The following is a 21,526-nucleotide window of genomic DNA, read 5'->3' as shown; positions in this document are numbered from 1 at the left end:
AAAGAAAGAGGGAAGCAAATCAAGAAACAGACTCTTAACTCTAGACAACAAACTGATAGTTACCAGAGGGGAGGTAGGTGGATGGGGATGGGTAAAATATATGATGGGGTTTAAGGAGTGCATTTGCTATGAGGAGCACTGGGTGATGTATGGAAGTGTTGAATCACTATATTATACACTTGAAAGAAATATAACACTGTATGTTAACTAAATTTAAATAAAATCTAATTTAAATAAAAACTTAAAAAATATATAGATAAAATACAAGGAAAAGAAAATTAAGTAAAATTTTGTTACCTTAAAAAATTCCCATGCTAGTTATTTACGTTCCCATACAAATTCAATGACGTTGACGTCCCATGTTGGCTGATAAAGTTCTTTTCACATGTTTCCAGGTTATTCCCTTTCTTCACTGGGCAGGTCAAATCTCCCTTCTCTCTGAAGGCTACCCTAACTGTATGTCTTTTCCCTTCTCTGGACTTCTGTAGGAGGAGTGGATAGAAGATGTCTTCAAAGAGACAGTTTAGGGAGATATTAGGTTTTTCACAGAGACAATTGAAGTCCCAAGTTATTCTCAGCAAAATCATGCCAACAAGGAGAAAGAGTTGGCAGAACATATGGCCACCAGGAGTTTGAAAAGGGGGTTTAACTTGACTGAGAAGTTCCCATGGAAGAAGCACGTTCAAATAAAACAGAGAAGCTTCACTTCAAGCCAGAAATTCAGTTGGTTAACACAGCAATGCAATTTCTTGGAACATTTCTTATTACATATTGACATTATAAATACAAGACTTATATAAACTTTTTAAAATTAAATTTTTATTTTGAAATAACTGTAGATTCATATGCAGTTGTATATAATAAGAGAGATCTCATGTGCTGTTTACCCATTTTCCTGTAGGAAAACATCTTGAAAAACTATGGTGTAATATCAGACCAGGATATTGGTATTAATACAGTCAAGATACACAAAATTTCTATCACCACAAAGATTTCTTAAGTTGTACTTTTATACTCATCCCCACGTCCCTGCCATTTCCATTTCCTCCAACCTCTGACAATGTGTAATCTGTTCTCTCTTTGCATAATTTTGTCATTTCAAGAATTATATAGTCATACAGTGTTTATAACTCTTTGGATTAAGTTGTTTCACTCCACATAATTCTCTGGGGATTCATTCAGGTTTTTGTATGTATCAATAGTTCATTATTTTTTATTACTAAGTAGTATTTAACTGTATAGATATGCCACAGTGTAACTTTTTACCTATAGAAAGGCATCTGGTTTATTCATAGCTTTTGACTGTTACAAATAAGGCTACAATAAAGATCTATGTGCAGATATTTGTGATAAGACTTCATGTTCTGGAATAAAAGTCTAAGGGTGGAATCACTGGACTATATAGCAGTTGCATGTTCAGTTTTTAAATTGCCAAACTGTTTTCCAAAGTGTTTGTATCATTTTATATTCCCACCATTTCTCCATTTCTTGCTAGCCTTTGGCATTGTCACTATTTTATATTTTACTATTCTGATAGATGGGTAGTGCTATTTCATTGTGGTTTTAATTTACATTTTCTAAATGGCTAGTGATGTTGAAAATCTTGGACTTACTATATCTATATTCCTTGGTAAAATGTCTGCCCATTTCTCGTGCTTAGATTTTCATTGGATTAGATTGCTTTCTTTCTTTTTCCTGTTTTGTTTTGAGCTTTCGTTTTTGTTTGGTTTTGTTTTGAGAGTTTTTTTTATATATTCTGGTTACTAGTCCTTTGTTAGATAAGTGGGTTGTAAATATTTTCCCCCAGTACTAGTTTGTCTTCCTCCTCCAAACGTAGTCTTTCACAGGGCAAAATATTTTAATTTTGATGAATTCCAGTTAATCATTTTTTGCCTATTATTCTTTCTACTTTTGATGTCAACTATAAGGATTCTTTGTCTTTATATCTCAAAGATTTTCTCCTGTGATTTAAAAAAAATTATATAGTTATATATTTTATACTTAAGCCCATGATCCACTTAAAACTATTATTATATGATATATCATAGTCATGTCCCTCACCCCCAACTTTTCCCATAGATGTCTAATTGCTCTGGCCTCATTTGTTGAAAAAGCTACCTTTTCTTTATTGAATTATAAAAAATCATTTGTGCATATTTCTTTGGGTCTATTTGTGTTTCTTTGTTCTACTCCATTGATATGTTTCTGTGCTTCTGTTAATACACACACCCTTGATATTATAGCTCTACGGTAAGTCTTGAAATCGAGTAGATTCATTCCTCTTATTTTATCCTTCTTTTTCAGAATTGTTTTACACATTCTAGTTTATACATATTTTCATATAACTTTTAGAATAATCTTTTCTATACTTACAAAAAATTGCTAGATTTTTGATAGCAATCGCATTAAGCCTGTATATCAATTTGGGGAAAAAATGACATTATGATTTTGTTGAGTCTTTATTGATGAACATACCTTTTCTTTGCATTTATTTAGAACATTGATTTCTTTCGTCCATGTTACATTGTTTTGAGCACACAAGTCCTCTACATGTTTTGTTAGATTAACACCTTAGAATATCACTTTTTAAAAAATTTTTTTAAGTTTATTTATTTTTGACAGAGACAGAGTGCGAGCATGAGCTGGGGCGGGGGAAGAGAGAGAGGGAGACACAGAATCTGAAGCAGACTCTAGGCTCCAAGCTGTCAGCACAGAACCCAACACGGGGCTGGAACTCAGGACTGTGAGATCATGACCTGGGCCGAAGTCGGATGCTCAACTGACTGAGCCACCCAGACGCCCCTAGAATTTCACTTTTTGAGCGATTATAATCGTACTGCATTTTTTAATTTTAGCATCTATGTGCTCATTGCTACTACATGGAAATATAATTGGTTATTTTAGTTTATATATTACATCTTGTGAATTTTCTGAACTCATTTATAAGTTCTAGGATTTTTCTTGTAGATTCTTACGTATCTTCTATGTAGACAATTAGGTCATCTTCAAATAAGAGCAGTTTTATTTCTTTCTTTCCTTGCAAATGGTATGCCTTTAATTTCACCTTCTTGCCTTATTTCACTGGCTGGAATGGCATGGCTTGGTCATGGTATGTAACTTTTTATTTACTGCTGATTATTAACATTATTGATATTAATGAGGATGCTGATTCATCTGTAGTATTCTCCTTTTGTACTCTTTTGTTTAGTTTTGGTATCAGAGTAATATTAGCTTCATGAAATCAATTGGGAATTATTCACTCACTTTTTATTTCTGGAAGAGATTGGGGAGAACTGTTGCTAATTCTTTTTTAGATATTTGATACAATTCTCCAGTGAAACTATCTGAGTCTGGAGATTTTGTTTTGGGAAGTTTTAAAAGTATGAATTCAGTGTTCTCAATGAATACAGAAGTTTATGTGTTTTTGAGGAATTGGTCCATTTCTTCTAACTTGTCAAATTTCCGTGTGAAGAATTGTTCATAGTATTCCTTTATTGTTCTTTTGATGTCTGTAGGATTTATAGAGATAGCCCATTTTATTTTGGTATGATAATTGGAATCTTTTCTGGTCTTTGTCATTCTTACTAGAGATTTGTCATTTTTTTAAATTTCTTATTTATTTACTTATTTGTTTGTTTATTTATTTAAATTTACATCCAACTTAGTTAGCATATAGTGCAACAATGATTTCAGGAGTAGATTCCTTAAAGCCCCTTGCCTATTTAGTCTGTTCCCCCTCCCACAACTCCCCCCCTCAGTAAACTTCTGTTTGCTCTCTGTATTTAAGAGCCTCTTATATTTTGTCCCCCTCCCTGTTTTTATATTATTTTTGCTTCCCTTCCATTATGTTCAGCTGTTTTGTATCTTGAAGTCCGTATATGAGCGAAGTCATAGGATATTTGTCTTTCTCTGACTAATTTTGCTTAGCATAATACCCTCTAGTTCTAGCCACATGGTTCCAAATTGCAAGATTTCATTCTTTTGAATAGCCGAGTAATACTCCATTGTGTATATATACCACATCTTCTTTATCCATTCATTCATCAGTGGACATTTGGGCTCTTTCCATATTTTGGTTGTTGTTGATAGTTCTGCAATATAAACATTGGGTGCATGTGTCCCTTCGAAACAGCATACCTGCATCCCTTGGATAAATACCTAGTAGTGCAATTGCTGGGTTGTAGGTTAGCTCTACTTTTAATATTTTGAGGGACCTCAATATGGTTTTCCAGAGTGGCTGCACCAGTTTGCACTCCCACCAACAATCCAAAAGAGATCCTCTTTCTCCGCATCCTCGCCAACATCTGTTGTTGCCCGAGTTGTTAATGTTAGCCATTCTGACAGGTGTAAGGTGGTATCGCATTGCAGTTATGATTTGTATTTCCCTTATGATGAGTGATATTGAGCATTTTTTCATGTGTCGGCTGGCCATCTGGATGTCTTCTTTGGAGAAGTGTCTATTCATGTCTTTTGTCCATTTCTTCACTAGATGATTTGTTTTTTGGATGTTAGTTTGTTAAGTTCTCTATAGATTTTGGATACTGACCCTTTTTTCTGATATGTCGTTTGCAAATATCTTCTCTCATTCTGTCGGTTACCTTTTAGTTTTGCTGATTCTTTCTTTTGCTATTCAGAAGTTTTTATTTTGATGAGATCCCGATAGTTCATTTTTAGTTTTGTTTCCCTTGCCTCTGGAGACATGTGGAATAAGAAGTTGCTGGGGCCAAGATCAAAGAGGTTTTTGCCTGCTTTCTCCTTGAGGATTTTGACGGCTTCCTGTCTTACATTTAGGTCTTTCATCCATTTTGAGTTTATTTTTGTGTATGGTGTAAGAAAGTGGTCCAGGTTCATTCTTCTCCATGTCGCTGTCCAATTTTCTCAGCACCACTTGCTGAAGAGACTGTCTTTATTCCATTGGATATTCTTTCCTGTTTTGTCAAAGATTAGTTGGCCATATGTTTCTGGGTCCATTTCTGGGTTCTCTATTCTGTTCCATCGATCTGAGTGTTTTCTTTTGTGTTAGTACTATACAGTCTTGATGATTACAGCTTTGTAATACATCTTGAAGTCTGGGATTGTGATGCCACCTGCTTTTGTTTTCTTTTTCAAGATTGCTTTGGCTATTCAGGGTCTTTTCTGGTTCCACAAAAATTTTAGGATTATTTGTTCTAGCTCTGTGAAGAATACTGGTGTTATTTTGAAAGGTACTACATTGACTATGTAGATTGCTTTGGGTAATATTGACATTTTAACAATGTTTGTTGTTTTTATCCAGGAGCAAGAAAGATTTCTAGTTCTAGCAGTTTTTTGGTGGAATCTTTTGGGTTTTCCATATAGAGTATCATGTCATCTGCGAAGAGTGAAAGTTTGACCTCCTCCTGGCCAATTTGGATGCCTTTTATTTCTTTGTTTTGTCTCACTGCTGAAGCTAAGACTTCCAATACTATATTGAATAACAGTGGTAAGAGTGGACGTCCCTGTCGTGTTCCTGACCTTAGGGGGAAAGCTCTCAGTTTTTCCCCATTGAGGATGATATTAGCATTGGGTCTTTCATATATGGCTTTTATGATCTTGGTTTTGATCCTTTGTCCCTACTTTCTTGAGGGTTTTTATCCAGGAAGGATGCTATATTTTGTCAAATGCTTTCTCTGCATTGATGCACAGTATTGTGGTTCTTGTCCTTTCTTTTATTGATGTGATGAATTACACTGATTTTTTTGCTGATATTGAACCAGCCCTGCATCCCAGGTGTAAGTCCCACTTGGTCGCCGTGAATAATTTTTTAAATGTGTTGTTGGAGCTGGTTGGCTAATATCTTGTTGAGGATTTTTGCATCCATGTTCATCAGGGAAATTGGTCTATAGTTCTCTTTTTTAGTGAGGTCTTTGTCTGGTTTTGGAAACAAGGTAATTCTGGCTTCATAGAAAGAGTTTGGAAGTTTTCCTTCTAGTTCTATTTTTTGGAACAGCTTCAAGAGAATAGGTGTTAACTCTTCTTCAAATGTTTCATAGAATTCCCCTGGAAAGCCATCTGGCCCTGGACTCTTGTTTTTTGGGAGATTTTTGATTACTAATTTGATTTCCTTACTGGTTATGAGTCTGTTCAAATTTTCTATTTCTTCCTATTTCATTTGTGGTAGTTTATATATTTCTAGGAATTTGTCCATTTCTTCCAGATTGCCCATTTTATTGGTGTATAATTGCTCATAGTATTGTCTTATTATTGTTTGTATTTCTGCAATGTTGGTTGTAATCTCTCCTCTTTCATTCTTGATTTTATTTATTTGGATCCTTTCCTTTTTCTTTTTGATCAAACTGGTTAGGGGTTTATCAATTTTGTTAATTCTTTCAAAGTTCCAGATTTCAGCTCTAATCTTTCTTATTTACTGTCTTCTGCTGGTTTGGAGGATTTTTTTTCCTCCAGATCTTTAATGTGTAATGTTAGGTTGTGTATCTGAGCCCTTTCTTCCTTCTTTTGGAAGTCCTGGGTTGCTATATACTTATCTCTTATGACTGCTTTTGCTGTGTCCCAGAGGTTTAGGGCTGTAGTATTATCATTTTAATTGGCTTCCATGTACTTTTTAATTTAGTCTTTTACTTCTTGGTTAGCCCATTCATTCTTTAGTAGCATGGTCTTTAGTCTCCCAGTGTTTGGTACCTTTCCAAATTTTTTCTTGTGGTTGATTTCAATTTTCATAGCATTGTGGTCTGAAAATATGCATGGTATGGTCTCGATCATTTTGTACTTGTTGAGGGCTGATTTGTGTCCCTGTGTATGATGTATTCTAGAGAATGTTCCATGTGCACTGGAGAAGAATGTGTATTCCACAGCTGTAGGATCAAATGTTCTGAATATAGCTGTTAAGTCTATCTGGTCCAGTGTGTCATTCAAAGCCATTGTTTCCTTGTTGGTTTTCTGTTTAGATGATCTGCCCATTGTTGTAAGTAGGGTGTTGAAGTCCCCTACTATTATGGTATTATTATCAATGAGTTTATATTTGTTTGTGATTAATTGATTTATATATATATATATGGGTGTTTCCATATTTGGAGCATAAATGTTTACATTTGTTAGGTCTTTCTTGATAGATAGACCCCTTAATTATGATATAATGCCCTTAAACATCTCTTGTTATAGTCTTTATTTTAAAGTCTAGATTATCTGATATAAGTATGGCTACTCTGGCTTTCTTTTGGCAATGATTAGCATGATAGATGTTCTCCATCCCCTTACTTTCAATCTGAAGGTGCCTTTAGGTCTAAAGTGTGTCTCTTGTAAGTAGCTTATAGGTAGATCTTATTTTATCCATCCTGTTACCCTATGTCATTTGATTGGAGCATTTCGTCCATTAATGCTTAGAATGAGTACTGAAAGATACGAATTTATTGCCACTATGTTGCCTGTAGAGTTCGAGTTTGGGGTGGTATTCTCTGGTTCTTACTTGTCTTTGTTGCTTTTGGTCTTTTTTTAATTTTTATTTCTTTTTAGTCTTTTCTCCTCTCAGAGAGTCACCCTTAAAATTTCTTGCAGGGCTATTTTGGTAGTCACAAACTCCATTAATTTTTGTTTGTCTGGCAGACTTTTTATCTTACCTTCTATTTTGAATGACAGCCTTGCTGGATAAAGAATTCTTGGCTGCATATTTTCCCGATTCAGCACATTGAATATATCCTGCCCCTCCTAGAATTCTGGCCTGCCAAGTTTCTGTGGACAGGTCTGCTGCAAACCTGATCTGTCTTCCCTTGTAGGTTAAGGACTGTTTTTCTCTTGCTACTTTCCTGATTCTTTCCTTTCCTGAGTATTTTGTGAATTTGACTATGATATGCCTTGTTAATGGTCAGTTTTTGTTGAATCTAATGGGAGTTCTCTGTGCTTCCTGGATTTTGTTGTCTGTGTCTTTCCCCAGGTTATGAAAGTTTTGTGCTATGATTTGATCAGATTACCCTTCTACCCCTTATTTCCTCTCTTTATCTTCTGGGACCCCTATGATTCTGATGTTGTTCCTTTTTAATGAGTCACTGATTTCTCTAATTCTTAAATGGTGCCCTTTTGCCTTAGTCTCCCTCTTGTTTTCTGCTTCGTTTGTCTCCATAAGTTTGTCCTCTATATCACTGCTTTGCTGCTCTGCGTTATCTATCCTTGCCATCTTGGCATCCACTGGAGATTGCCTCTCAGTTACTGCATTTTTTATTTTTCCTAAGTAGTTTTACTTCTTTGATCTCTGCAGAAAGGCATTGTAATCTATTTTCAATAGCAGCTAGTATTCTTATTATTGTGATTCTAAATTCTGATTCAGACTTCTTGCTTGTATCTGCATTGATTAAGTCCATGGCTGTCGTTTCTTTCTGCTCCTTCTTTTGGAGTGAATTCCTTCATTTTGTCATTTTGAAGGAAGAAAAGGAGTTAATAATGCCAAAAAGAAATTAAAACTAAAAAATTAAAAACTACACACACACAAAATAAAATAAATGATGCTAGATCCTAGTTTTGTTTTGGTCTGATTATTGAAAGAAGCTTGATAGATTGGAGAAAAAAGGGAAAGATGAGGAAAAAAAAAGGAAAACTTATGAAAATTTGAAAAAATGAATACCATGAAATAGAGTAAAATGAATTGATGGAAGTAAAATAGAATCTGAAAAATTTACATAAAGTAAAAAAATATAGTAGAAAAAAATAAAGAAAATTATTTTTAATAAGAACTGAAAATAAAAATAGAGTTTTTCTCTTTCTATATTCAAGAGAAAGAAAATTGAAGAAAAAGAAAAAATCGAATAGATGGACCAATGAGCAGACTGACATATGATTGAAATTACATGGTTCTCTCCTAGAAGTCAAACAATGAAGCACCTTATAGTCCATAAACTAAGCAGGCAGGGAGTTCCTGAAGAGTGAGGTGGCCCACTTGGGCAGGGCTTAGTGTAATGGCTCCGTTCTCCACTAGATAGCACTGCTTAGCTTACTGGGGTGGATTGTTGTGGCCCTTGTAGGTGTGTATGTGCATCCGTGGAAAGGGTGAAAATGTCATCACCCAGCTACCCAGTCTCTAGTATCGGGAACTCTCTTCTCCCCATTCAGCAATCACGCACCTGTCCTTGTTTCCAGCTTCCATCTACTCCCCACTTTTACACTGTCTGTGACTGAGCTGTCAGCTTGCCAGGGGGTATCTCCCTCCTGAGTTTTATCTCAGATGTAACTGTGTTTCCCGACCCCTCACCTCTGATGGACTGCAGCTTTGACCTGCTCAGACCTTCTGGGAGAGGGTTGCCCCAGCAATGACCAGGGGCAGGCTGCACTCAGGACCATTTGCCAGACTGTGCTGCTGCATTGCCCAGAGACTGCGTCTGGGTGCCAGCCCATCCCAGAAAAAGTTCACATGATCCTGTAACAGTGTTTCAGGGATTATGGTAAATCACAACACATACCTGTCACCAGGCTTCACCCTTAACATCCCTGTTCTACCATCAGTGAATGTGGTTGTTCTCCTGGGTCTGCTGGGACCTTTGCCTGTGGGGTGGCCACACAGTCTCTACCAAATGTCCTTCCAGCAGTGGAACTGCTTTTTCCTGTGTGGCCTGAGGGCCCACCAGACTTCGCTTTGTTCATGGCAATTCAACCTTGCCACCAGAGCACTGCCAGGTATCAAACTATGTGGTTTCAAACTCTGTGTTCCCCCTGTTTATAGAGTCTTAATGGCATTTAAACCCTCTCCTTTCTCCTTTCTCCCTTTTTTGTTCAGTCCCTGCAGCTGTTTCCCCTTTTCTACTTTATCTACAGCTACTTTTGAGGGGGTTGCTTTTCTTGTGCTCTCCCCCCATTTCTGTCCTCTCTCTGCAAGCAAACACAGCTCCCTGGCCTCCGTGGCTTCTCTCTCCCTCAGTTCACCTCTCTGTGCCACATACCTGCTGAGTTCTGTGGTTCACATTGTGCAGATTGTTGTGTTAATCCTCAAATGAATTTTCCAGGTGTGTAGGATGGTTTAATGTTGATCTGACTGTATTTCATGGACGAGAGATGCAAAAAAAATCTTCCATGCTATTCTGCCATCTTGGCCCCTCAGAGGTTTGTCAATTTTACTGATCTTTTCAAAGAGCCCAGCTGTTTTTTTAAGTTTATTTATTCATTTATTCATTTATTCATTTATTCATTCATTCATTCTGAGAGAGTGTGCACATTCATGCTGGGGAGGCACTGAAAGAGAGGGGAGAGAGAATCCTAAGCATGGGACTTGAACCTCTTAATCATTAGATCATGACCTGAGCAGAAATCAAGTCAGATTCTTAACCAACTGAGCTACACAGCCACCCCACCAAGAGCCCAGCCCTTTGTTTCATTGATTTCTATTATTTCTAAATTTTCAGTTTTATTGATTTCTATTTTTACCTTTATTTTCTTCCTTCTGCTTGTTTTGGGTTTATTTTACTCTCTGTTTCTAAGATTTTTGATATGAAAACTTAGATTATTGATTTTTTTCTCTTTTTTAATGTATAGATTTAATGCTAGAAAATTTCTTCTTACTGCTACTTTTAATTGTGTCTCAAATATTCAGATATATTCTATTTTCATTTTTATTTAGTTGAGTGTAATTTTTTATTTCCTTGGAGATCTTCTCCTTGACCCATGAGTAATTAGAAATATGTTACTCTGTTTCTAACTGTTTGGAGATTTTCCTGTTTTCTGTCTGTTTGATTTATAGCTTGATTCTCTTTTGGTAACACAGCATAATCTTCATGATTAAAGTTCTTTTACATTTTTCAGTAACTGTTTTATTCTCTAGGAAATGGTGGTATATTTTGGTATATGATCTGTCAGCACTTATAAAGAAGGTATTACAGTGTTTTCAGATGGAATGTTCTATAAATATTGTTTAGATTTTGTTGATTGGTGATGTTCTGAGTTCTATATTCTTGCTGACTTTCTGTCTAGTTTTTTCAGTTGTTGAGAGAGAGGTTTTAGTCTCCAACTATCATAGTAGATTTGTCTATTTCTCATTTCAATTCTACCAGATTTTGCTTCACACATTTTTTCAGATGAAAGTAAATGGATGGAAAATAATATATCATGTAAATATTAATGAAAGGAGAGCAGTAGTGGTTATGTCAATATCAGTCAAAGTGGATTTCAGAATAAAGAAAATTACTAAATGTAGGGAGAGGCATTATGTAATAATAAAACGGTCAATCCATCCAGAAGGCATAGCAATCCTAAATGCATATATACCAGTAAACAAAGGTGTGAACTATGTGAAGTCTACATCATTATTTGAAGTGATTTTCTTATGGACAGCAAAAACTTGGGTCATCATTTTTAATCTGTTTTGCCAACTTCTCTTTCTTAAGTGATATAGATCACTTACATTTAACATAATTATTTCTGTGTTAAGGCTTATGCTTACAATTTATTTTAAATTTTTGTTGATTGTCTCCATTTTGATTTCTCTGTTAATTTTTCTGCCTTCCTGTGTATTATTTGAACATTGCTGTACCACAAATTAGTATCTTAAAACAGCAATGATTTATTTAGCTCAAGGTTGCATTATTTGGCAGTTTGAGCTATATTTTGCTGATTGGTCTCTTCTCGTTTCAGCTAGGCTGCCAGACTGCTGGTGGGCTTGTTGATCTGAGATCGCTTTATTCACATGTGTGATGGTTGGCTTGCTGTCACCTGAGGCTATGGGGGTAACTGGACTACCAAATACCATCATATAAGAGGCTAACTGCTATATGGACAGTAGGTTTTTAAGAGTGGAAGCATACACACTCTCATGATTTCTAAGCTTAGAACTAGTACAATATTTTTTCTCGAAACTTCTAATGGCCAGAACAAATTACAAGCCTAACCAAATTGAAGGATTGGAGAAATGGATACCATCTTTTCATGGAAGGAACTTTAAAATCATGTTGCAAAAGAATGTGCATGCAGGAAGGATTGGCAAAATATGACAATTTATGCAATCTGCCACAGACTCCCCATATTTTTATATTTTATATTTTATAAGCTGAATTATTTTACAAAATATTTGAGTAGCTTAAAGAACAACAGCATGGCCTTACTGAATAAGAAAACCCAAATGGATGAATGAGGAGGATGTATTGAAAAGCAACCCTTTAGATAGTGTCAGAAAGTAAATAATTTCTTCCAGAGAGGAGAAAACTTTTTAATGTAAGATCTAAATGGAAATTGTTATCCTGTTAAAACTCAGAGTGAGATATCCCTTCCAGAAAATAAATGTTTGTGTTCCTTCAAAATCTGTATGTTAAAATCCTAACCCCCAATGTGATGGTATTTGGAGGTAAGACTTTTGGCAGGTAATTATGTCTTTAAGGTGGAGTTCTCATGAATGGGATTGGTGCCCCTATAGGGGAGATTCCAAACAGCTTCCTGCCCCTTCTGCCATGTAAAAGACAAAATGAGAAGCAGGATGCAGGTTCTCACCAGACACTGAATTTGCTGGTGCCTTGATCTTAGGATCCCAGCCTCCAGATTAGTGAGAAATAAATATATGTTTCTTATAAGCTACCCAGTCTATGATATTTTTGTTAGAGCATCTTCAATAAACTAAGATAGTGCCTCAATTTCAGATAGTTTTTAAAAATGTAGCGCTAAGAAGATCTGTAGCAAGTATTTGGTAAAAAGAAACAGAATCATACAAGAAAGAATATACCACTCTCAGTTCAGGGAAAGAAGTTAAGTCAGATATATTGGCAGCACTTTTTTAAAAAAAAAATGTTTATTTATTTATTTTGAGAGATGGAGAAAAAGAGGCAGAGAGAGGGAGGGAGAGAATCCCAAGCAGGTTCTGCATTGTCAGCACAGAGCCCTACACAAGGTTTCATCCCATGACTCTGAGCTGAAATCAAGAGTCAAATGCTTAACCAACTGAGCCACTCACGCACCCCAACATTTTTTCCTTTATAAAAAATTGAACCTGGACTATGTTAGGATGTTCTAGAGGAAACAATGTAATTTAAACTACATTTTATATGGAGACAACTTGAATCCAGAGTAATTGGAAACCAAGACATGAGAATTTTTTTCATAACTATTATCACTCTCTGATTACTAAACAGAAATGTTTATGATGAAACATAATGCATTGTTTGGCAATTTAGAGTAGAGAATAGCTGCTGCTAAGTAAGATAAAGACATGGATTGAGATGTTTTCCTTAGCTATATTTGGATATATTTGTACTAGTTCTTAGTGTAAAAGAATTGAAAGTTAATACCAGGAGTGCACTACATATTTTTTGAAATTTTACTTAGTTTTATCATAAAGTACACATTTCTCATTCCATATTGTGGGTTTCAAACCTTTTACCTAATACTTTATGGTTTTATTCCTGAAACAAAATGTAAACTGTAGAATACAAATTTTTTTGAGATTTCAAAATTTTAGATGAAGTTCCAAATTTAAAACACAAGTTAATATTAGTATAAGATAATACAATTTTCAGATACCCCCTTCATAATTTACCAGTATATAGCTTAAGAGTTTTATAACTTTTGCCTACCACTTCCCAAATTATCTTTGAGAGAGGGAATTAGAAATTTGAGAAAATTCATGGAATAGAGAATTTCCTGTATATTTATTCTCCTCCAAAGCTAAGTAAGGAGGCCTTCAAGAGTACCAAAGAAATTGGGAATGGCTAGCCTCCTAGTACATAACTTTATGCTAATGTGTAGGACCCTGCAGTCTTCTCTGGGGAACTGGAAAAATATCTTGGGATAGTTGATATGTGCTCTCTGGATTAGGGGACACATATAAATATTTAGAAAATTCAATATAGAGAATTATGTAGGTAGACACTATTGAAAGTAGCCTGTAATTATATAGCAGTAGTTAGTCAGTCTTTGCCACTACTGTTTGGAATGGACATTTTTTGGAGAACAGGTAAACACCATAGAAAGAAGCCAGGCTAGAGACATCTTGAAAGTATTCTTTCAGAGAATCCAGATGAGAGGCACAGTAGTCTGTTGGAAAATGGGCACCTATGTCAGAGGTTCTCAAAGAGCCTGTGAAGAACCTGTGTAATGACTATGAGACAATCAGAACTTCAATACCTATCATGCACAGGCATTGATTTTTAAGTAGTATTGACTAGTGGGGTTAACTAAGCAAGAAGGAAAACAAACACACAAAATACACAAAAACAAAAACTCTTTCCCTCTTTTTAGTCATGACACTATGAGCTATGAGAAGGAAGGAAAGAAGAATCAAAGAATAGACCGCACCCTTTTCCCTGAACCTTGGGTCAGGGAAAAAACCTTTGTTTTTTATAATTTTTTGATGTTTATTTATTTTGGGGAGAAAGAGAGAGAGAGAACAGGGGAGGGGGCAGAGAGAGACAGAATCACAGAATCGGAAGCAGACTCCAGGCTCTAAGCTGTCAGCACAGAGCTGAACGTGGGGCTTGAACCCTCAAGCAGTGAGATCATGACCTGACCTGATGTCAGCTGCTTAACTGACTGAGCCACTCAGGTGCCCTGATTCAATAAGGTTTTAAGGTAGTGTTAGAAGAAAAATTTCCTTTTTCATAACCCATTGAGTTCACACTGTTCAGCAAATTGGTTATACAGAAAAAATGACATATTTCTTGACTGGATACACAAAAATGATGACAGCAGTCAGATTTCTGGTAGTAAAAGCAGATAGGCCAGCTGAGACCCCTACCTCACAACCAATATGTCACAATAGGGCCTATACTACACTATTTTTTTAAATTAAGAGTAGAGAAATTTAAGGTTCACAGCAAAATTGAAGGTAAGATAAAGAGATTTCCTATATATACTCCAACCCCACACATACATAGACTCTCCCTTTGTTAACATCCTCCACCAGAGTGTATGTTTGTTATAATTGATGAACCTACATTGATACATCATAATCACTCAAAGCCCATAGTTGACATTACAGTTTACTCCTAGCATTGTACATTCAATTTGAGTATGTATGATGTATCCATCATTCTGGTATTACACAAAGCATTTTCAGTTCCCTAAAAAACACCCCAGTTCCACTATTTATCCCCTTTACCCCACCAATCCTGGACAACTACTGATATTTTTATTGTCTCCACAGTTTTGCCTTTTCCAAAATGTCACAGTTCAAAACACAGTATGTAGCTTCTTACACTTAGTAATATGTATTTAAGTTTCCTCCATGTCTTCTTATGACTTGATTGCTTATTTCTTTTTAATGCTGAATAATATTCTAGTCTCAAGGCATGCCATAGTTTTGTTTTTTGTTTTATCCATTCAACTACTGAAGGACATTTGATTGCTTCCATGTTTTGATAATTATGTATAAAGCTATTGTAAACATCTGTGTGCAAACATTTATTTGTGCATGTGTGTGTGTGTACATAAGTTTAAAACTTCTTTGAGTAAATACCAAGTAACACACTTGCTAGATTGTAAGGAAAGAGTATGCTTAGTTTTGTAAACAAACAAATTCTAAACTGTCTTCCAAAGTGGCTGTACTATTTTGCATCCACACCAGCAGTGAATGAGTTCCTGTTGTTCCACATCCTCACCAACTTTGGTGTTTTGAATATTCTGGATTTTGACAATTGTAACACATATGTAGGATTATCACATCATTGTTTTAATTTGCATTTCCCAGATGACATATAACATGGAGCATCTTTCATATGTTATTTAGCATCTGCATATCTTCTTGGTGAGGTGTTTGTTAAGGGTGTTGGCTCAACACTGAATTGAATTGTTTGTTTTGGTTAAATTTTAAGAGTTCTTTGTGTATTTTGGATAACAATTCTTTTTTTTTTAATGCAGAATGACTCATGGTATCAACATTTTTTCTAAACATTTATTTTTAAGACAGAGACAGAGCATGAGTGGCAGAGGTACAGAGACTCTGTACAGCAGCTCTGTGCTCTGACAGCAGCAGCAAGCCAGATGTGGGGCTCAAACTCACGAACTGTGAGGTCATGACCTGAGCCTAAGTTGGACGCTCAACCGACTGAGCCACCCAGGTGCCCCTGGATAACAATTCTTTATCAGACAGGACTTTTGCAAATATTTTGTCCCAGGGTGTGGCCTATTTTCTCATTCTGTTGACAATGTTTTTCACAGAGCAGATGTTTTAAATTTTAATTAAATACAGCTTATTACCAACTTTTTTCATCATAGATTATGCCTTTGGTGTTGTATCTTAAAAGACATCACCATTCCCAACATCATCTAGATTTTCTCTTATGTTCTCTTTGAGTTGTATAGATTTGTGTTTTATGTTTAGGTCTGTGATCCATTTTGAGTTCATGTTTGTAGAGAGTGTAAGGTCTGTACTTTGGTTCTTTTTTTTTTTCTTTTTTTTTTTTTTTTTTTTTTTTTGCATGTGGATGTCTAGGTGTTCCAGCCCCATTTGTTAGACTATTTTTATTCTATTGCCTTTGCTCCCTTCTCAAATATCAGTGGGATATGTTTATAGAAATCTATTTCTGGTCTCTTTGTTCCATTCCACTGATCTATTTGTCTACTCTGGCTGAAATCATACTGTCTTGATTACTATAGCTTTATAGTAAGCCTTAATGCTGAATAGTCTTTCAACAGTTTTCTCCTTCAATATTGTGCTGGCTACTCTGGGCCTCTTGCCTTTCCATATAAACTTTAGAATCATTTGTCACTATCCACAAAATAACTTGCTAGGACTTGATTGACATTCCATTGATCTATAGCTCATGTTGGAAAGCCAACTTTTTTTCATGAGTGTGACTCATTTTCTATTTCATATATACCTCTATTGCTCATAACTCCTTGCTCAGCCAAAGAAGACAGTATGCTTTTAATGAAGAAGTTGTTTACTTGGTTAGAAAAATAGCTCTTTAAGTAGTGTGTGATTTTGACATTTTGGTTGGGTAGTACTTAGAGGAGATGAGAACTCTGAACATGGAGGAATAAACTTAAGAATACGTGTGTACTTATGATCCTTTAGGCTACTTTCAAGCATGCTCATTATTATGTGTCTAGTGCATTAATGCAAATATTTTTTGTTTTGTATTCTATTAATGGCAGTGAAAATGAGTACCTTGACAGATTATGTTCTTCGACTTTGATTAGTTCAGTATGCTCTGATCTCCTATATTTAAAGAGTCCATTAATTTTTTTGATTAAGTTCTGTTTTATTTTTTGATGACCTGGAATATTTTGTATAATTAGATTTTATTGAATTCAGATTCAACAACCTTTGTAAACTCAATTTTGTAGTAAATTTTGGACTTGGCACTTTTATACCTGTTATATTTTTTCATTACAGAAACATTCTATTTTTATTTTATTTGGTAAAAAAATAGAAATAAAAAGGTATTATGTGACTTTGAAAAGGATCCCAACTGGAAAGCATTAGAACAGCATAGGGAGTACATAGTATTTTATGGCATGGCTACCAAGCAACAAGGGATGATAAGATGCCTAAGCAATGTATACCAGACTTACTGGAGCACCTTCCTTCCTTCCTTCCTTCCTTCCTTCCTTCCTTCCTTTCTTCCTTTCTCTTTTTCTTTCTTTCTTTCTTTCTTTCTTTCTTTCTTTCTTTCTTTCTTTCTTTCTTTTCTTTGTTTTAGAAACACTCATGCAGACAAAGCAGTAGAAAATGTTCCAGTCCCATGTTTCCCATTATATTGTAGGCAGTGCAGAGCCATCGGTCAGGACCAGACATTAGATTGCAGTACAGGGACCCTGACCCTTCACTACAGTGCTCTGAAGCTACATTATTGGGAAAGTCCTTGTCCTTTCCTTGTGTGATTAGAAGCTGAGATAGAATAGGGATATGGTGCTGTGGAACCTTGGCTTGAGCCTGTCCTCTCATCTAAGTGTTCGTGTTTAGGAAAGCACTAGCACCTTGTCACATGACAATGATACACTTGCAATTAAGTCTTCTTGTTGACCAAAATTGGTTGTTTTAAGCACTTAGTCATGCCACTTTCCATGGGACTTTTCAGGAGACAAACTCGTTTGCAGGGAAGCAAGCCTTCAAGTGATCAGTCTTGGAGAAGTTAACCCTTACCTCTCAATTGTTTTTTATTGAAACCTTGTACTTACTTTACAGACATTTTATTCTATCTATATGTTAATATAAAAAGATTATTTAAAAGAATGTGTTGGGGTTGGATTTGAAACTGGGTCTTCTGACTCCACAGTTTATAATCACTTCATTTCACTATAGCAGCAGAAGAAAATTCATTGCAAAATAAATACAATTGTTTGAAGTTTAAAAATTTTGTTTGTAGGAAATGAGAGGCTAAAAAACATTTTTAAAGAGTAGAAATGTATGATGTTGGTTCTCCTTAAGGATGTATATTAGTGGCATCAGAAGTGCCATTGGCAGAAATAGATGAGTCAAAAAGGAAACAGATTTGATACGATATTAAGGACAAGAAATTGAAGTGAGCTAAATAAGGCTCATTGGGATCATGAGATGGAAACAAAGTTCTGACCTGGGCCATGGAATACGTGTGGCAAAACATAACGGACTTTTGAGAAAGCAATTTCTTGACTGTGGGGAGAGCTGCAGTTGTATTGCAAGAGGTTATGTGGGAAAAGTTTATTTAAATGTAGATAAAACAGTAAATTAAAAAATGTATTTAATAGAAATTTGGCAAGGAAAGAGAGGATAGAAGTATGGATGGATAGTTCTCTTGAGAAAAGCTTTTTTTATGTTTTGTTTTCAGCATAGGGAAATACAAGTTTCTGTGTATCCTCCAATCAAGGAAGGATCATGTAGAGTTATGTTTAAATTTTAAAAGGTAATATGTAGAAAGTAGTTCTAGAAGTCCTGGCAAGAAATGGGAATTTATATTATGCATGTAGAACTTAAGCTTATAAAGAAAAATGGATTCATGCCTTTTCTTTGATAAATAGAGAAAGCAATGAAAAGTAAGGAGAAAACATTTTGAGGTGAAAGTGAAGAGGGTGGCTATAATTTACATGATCCATTGAAAGGTTTAACACATATTATTGGGAGTCAGCTGCCTGGGAACGAATCCAACACAGACGAAAGAAGAACAGGGAGAATATCTGAGTTTAATGACATTGTTGAACAATTCCTGAATATTAACTGCACTCATGGGATTCTCAGTTATGAGGCAATGCAGCCTTTATTTTGCTTGGGATAGTTTGGGTTAAGATGTTTAGATGTCTGTCACTTGCAAAATGACTTCATTAACATCAATCATAGTGTCCTCCTTCCCTTTTAATTTAACTTCACACATGGTCATATCATGCACGGTCATAATACTTCTTAGACCAAATATTTAAGGATCCCATTCTCTACCATATCCTGTATTTCAATCCCAATTCTTCCAATACCCTCTCTCTAATATGCTTTTCTTGCCCAGAGATTTCCCCCTTGTTGAATATATCCCATTTCCTTTATGTACTACCCTTTCACTTTCTAACTTCCATTTTGAGCAATTTGGTTTTCATGATCCAACATGATAAATCTTCCCTTACAAATTTTCTTGATTCCATCCTATTTCCAAACTACCTGGTAAAATACCAACCATAGCCAACATTAGTTATCTTTCTTCTCCATGGTGTTTACTCATTTAAGATTTGAACATCAAAAGAAGTGATTAAAAATCTCCATTTGAGAGGGAGAGACTTAGTAACTCTGAGCTGATGGTAAAGAAACCTGTGTACTCTGGGGGAAACTCTGATATTAATTTCTCCAGGTGATGTTCCATGGACTGGTCAGACTCATTCTCACCTATAGAACATAATCTTGGGTGCTAGGATTCTGGGAGCTGAATGAGGGAGAAAGCTATGGGTTTCAAAACCTAGTGTGAAAATTGTCACTTGGTATCTCTGTTTACTGAAGTCAAGCCTCAGTTGTGCTTGGTTTTCTCAGTTTTAAGACCTTCTGAATTACATTTTTAGAAAACCCTCAGTTCTGTTGGGATGGAAATAATTATTCATCTGTGGTCAACAAAGTTGGATGTATAGTTGAACTTAGTAAACATATTTTCAGACAATTCTGCTGATTTTAGCCCCATTTTATCTTTGTTTCTAGAGATAATAGGGCCGCCATTTTTTGAGTCTTCTGGTAGTCCTAAAAAGGAAAATTAGGGTCCTTCTAAATTGATCCTACTTTTAACACAGAATCTAGATTTTTCAGGTATGCTGTCAATACTGCCTTGTTCATTTGTTTTTCAGATTCCAAAGTTTTATTGCTTTTATGTCCTCTCACATCTTCTTTATTCTTATGAATTGGTGCCTCCAAAAATGTTCTTTACCTCCATTTTAGTAGAGTTTTAGGAGGGAGCAGAAGTTAACACGAGTTTTAAATTTGAAGTCTTTATCTAGAAATGACTCCATTCCTGAAGTACCAGAAATCTTCATCTTCCCTGTACTTTTGCTCTTTAATTAGTTAACAAATTAGCCTGCCCAAGGCAAGAGAAGACCTCCTGCATGACTGATAGAAAGTTTTCTATGTCCTACGAAAGGATACTTTCTGCTCATCCCTATAGAGGAAATATTTCAGAGTATCCCTATGCAATTCATTCAATTAAAATGTTGCCTATCAGCTTTATGACAGGTAATGTGCTTGGCAGGTTTACATATTTTATTTCATTTGTTTCTCAAAAATAACCCTATACATCATTTTGTAGTCTAAACACTGAAGCTCTGAGAGGTTAAGTTACTTTTCCCAAAACACAAAAGTGGTAAGTGGTTGAGCTAAGATGCAAACTTGGTTTTCTTGAATCCTATTCTTTCCATTCAGTTTCTTTATGCATTTTACCTAGAAGCTATTGACAAGAGAGGTGCTTCTGCTCTTCTGTAAAGGAAGATGTTTTCTGCTTCTCTATAAGAGTGTTTTGTTTTGATTTGTTTTGCTTTAGCCAAGTGAAGAGCAGTGCAAGAAAAGAAAATCTAGTTGTTTTCTTTTGGGTTGTTGTTTTGCAAGTATCTGGCACATGGTCACTATGAATAATAGTGTTTTTTTCTTGCTCTTTTTCATAATTATCCCAATTATGATAATGTTAGACATAACTTGGTTAAAGTGATATTTATCAGAGTTCTTCACTGTAAAGTTAGCATTATTTTCTTTGTAATTAAAAAGTATTTTGTAAGAAGATACTTTGAGATTATTTAAAGAGCCTTTGCGTATTCAACTATCTCCTAGTAGTTTGGGTACTCTATTGATTTTTGAAAACTATCATTCCTTCTACATATAGTATTTTGTCTTCTCCAGTGACGAAGAGCATGATCTCCCTCCCTCCCACTCTCTCTCTCTCTTTCTTTCTTTTATCAGTATAGACATGGATTTCTTCCTCATTCAACTTCTTGGGAAGTCATTATTTCTTTATAAACACTTTCAGCACCACAGTCTCTTCTTTTCTGGAACTTCAGTGACACTAATATTAGATCTTTTGTTATTTTTTCACATTCTTGAGGCTCTGTTCATGTTTTTAAAATATTTTTTCCAGCTGATTAGTAATTTCTATTAATTTATTTATAAGTTCACTCCTTGTACTGCCATTTTCATTCTGCTGTTGAGTCCATCCAGTGAGAT

Source organism: Panthera uncia, chromosome D1, assembly GCF_023721935.1.
Source record: "Panthera uncia isolate 11264 chromosome D1, Puncia_PCG_1.0, whole genome shotgun sequence".
NCBI classification, from domain to species: Eukaryota; Metazoa; Chordata; class Mammalia; order Carnivora; family Felidae; genus Panthera; species Panthera uncia.
The sequence above is the reverse complement of the archived record's forward strand: the minus strand, read 5'-3'. Positions refer to the sequence as shown.